Genomic DNA, 2,522 nt, shown 5'->3' with positions numbered 1-2,522 from the left:
CCAGGAGTCTGGACAAGGTCAGAGCCACACAGGACTCTCAGGTCTCATTTTCTGCATCTGTGAAAAGGTGACAATCATGCCGTGGACACTTTGCTGTCATAAAAATGCTGTAAGGCACTTTAAAAACACTGCAGTGCAACATGGCCGTGGATGGATGATTATCTGAGTATATATGATGCTAATGGAGTGTGGGGCAGGAGGACACCCCCATCCACTCCAGTGCCCTCACAGCCCACTCACCTGGCAATGCCTCCAGCAGGAAGCTTATCAAGGGGTATTGGCCCGAGTCCTGGCGCTGGAGGACCACCATGGTCATGTTGTTCATCTTGGCCTGAGCATCGTCCTGCAGCAAGTAACAGAGGCTTTCTGCCCAGATCCGAGTGAACCCAGGCTCACACCTCTTCTTCCTGATTCTGCACCAAATCTTGCCCTCCATGCAGTTTTCGTAGCCCTTGTAGGAGCACTGCACAGACAGAGTCTGCTCTTCAGGAAACCTCACTTTGGTGTACACGGTCTCAGCAGGACCACCTGGGGAGACAGGCAGTGTTGAGCAAGGTTGGCCGAGACAGGAGGAAGAAGACATCTTGGAAGTTGAAGATGTTGGTGAAGGGAGAGGAGGTGGAGCTTGTCCTGCTGTCATGGCACTCATGGTTTGAGGGGAAACACTCCCGACTCTCAGGGAGCTCCCCCATGTTGATGAGGGATACAAAGTCCCTGCAAACAGCTAGTACCCAGTATGATGGGGGGACACAGGACCCTCCCTCAAAGAACTTTCAGTCTGATGGGGGAGGTAGGGGTGGCCCTCAGGGAGCCCCCACTGTAATGGAGAAAACTCAGCCCTTACACTTGAAGCTCCCTCAGACACAGCCCCTTTCGTCACAGTATTTTCTAGTCTGATGGGACAGAGATAAGCTCTGTCTTCAGGGACTCCCAGTCTTGTGGTAAGACCCAGGTCCTGCCCTCAACAAGGCAGATGCACAGACACAAACACAAGTCATTAAGTTCTGAAATTTCAGAACACAAACAACTTAGTTAGATAAGAAAACCCGCTGAACCGGCCAGACCGCTTTATCTGAGCGCCGCGCGGTTACGAGGAGTATAATAGGAACATCAGTAGTAGTGTAAAAACTTTCACAATGAAATCTGAAGCCAAGGATGGAGAGGAGGAGAGTCTACAAACTGCTTTCAAGAAATTAAGAGTGGATGCATCTGGATCCATAGCATCTCTGTCTGTTGGAGAAGGTGCAAGTGTCAGAGCCTCAGTCAGAACAGCAGCAGATGATACCAAACCTAAAAGTACATGTGTATCTAAAGACAGCTGGCACGGGTCTACAAGGAAATCTTCACGAGGAGCAGTGAGAACCCAGCGTCGTCGACGGTCTAAGTCTCCTGTCCTTCATCCTCCAAAGTTTATACATTGCAGTACAATAGCACCTTCTTCCAGCAGCCAACTCAAGCACAAAGGCCAGACTGACTCCCCTGATGGCAGCAGTGGGCTGGGAATTTCAACCCCTAAAGAGTTCAGTGCAGGAGAAAGCTCCACTTCTCTCGATGCTAATCACACAGGGGCAATCATTGAGCCTTTGAGAACTTTGGTTCCAAGGCTCTCATCAGAGAGTAAGAAGGAAGATGACTCTGATGCCACCCAAGTCTCCCAAGCAAGTCTCAAAGCCAGTGATCTCTCTTACTTTCAGTCTGTTTCCAAGCTAAACCAGGGCAAGCCATGTGCGTGCATAGGCAAGGAATGCCAGTGTAAGAGATGGCATGATATGGAGGTATATTCCTTTTCAGGCCTGCAGAACGTCCCTCCCCTGGCACCAGAACAAAGATCCACGCTTGAGGACTACTCTCAGTCCCTGCATACCAGAACTCTGTCTGGCTCTCCCCGATCCTGTTCCGAGCAAGCTCGAGTCTATGTGGATGATGTGACCATTGAGGACCTATCAGGCTACATGGAGTATTACTTGTATATTCCCAAGAAAATGTCCCACATGGCAGAAATGATGTACACCTGATAGCAAGAAGCTAACTCATATGCTTTAAACCAATGAAGGGTTGTCAAAGAGATTTAGTTAACGGCAGACCTTGTGGCCACTTTGTGTGAGAAGACATCTCTTTCTGCTCACTGTGCTTGCAATAAAAACTTTTCTTGGCATCTCAATCTTCATTCTTTAAACTTACTCTGAGTTCTCACATCCCCATCAAGATGAGCAGATCAAAGAAAAATCCCTCTCATTTAGAATGTTCTTGGGAGAGGAAGAAACCATAATTACCTGAGACTGACAGCAGCATCTATGGTAAAAGCCTTTGTAACACAGTGCATTTTTCAGATCTGTTTAAGATTTGGTAGCCAAGGGAAATAAATGTGGTTTTGTAACTGGACTGAACATTTGTCATACTGTAGTTGCCAGCCCAGAATATTAGAAGTCATAAGACTGATTTAAACCATCTCTGATTTAACACAAGATTTATTGTGACTATAAAGGTTTCTTATGTTATTGTTGAGCCAGAGATCTACGGTT

General features: G+C 47.5%; 1 pseudogene across 1 annotated transcript; it reads left to right on the top strand.

The window, feature by feature from the left end:
* Window positions 1–1,069: 1,069 nt before the first annotated feature.
* On the top strand, window positions 1,070–2,161 carry LOC103264455 (annotated as a pseudogene). Its single transcript, XR_504571.1, has one exon. The product of XR_504571.1 is annotated as an oxidative stress-responsive serine-rich protein 1 pseudogene (transcript).
* The last annotated feature ends 361 nt before the right edge of the window (window positions 2,162–2,522 follow it).

Source organism: Carlito syrichta, unplaced genomic scaffold, assembly GCF_000164805.1.
Source record: "Carlito syrichta isolate Samal-C Ts95f unplaced genomic scaffold, Tarsius_syrichta-2.0.1 Scaffold305657, whole genome shotgun sequence".
Classification (NCBI taxonomy): Eukaryota; Metazoa; Chordata; class Mammalia; order Primates; family Tarsiidae; genus Carlito; species Carlito syrichta.
This window is presented reverse-complemented; position numbering and strand designations above follow the sequence as displayed.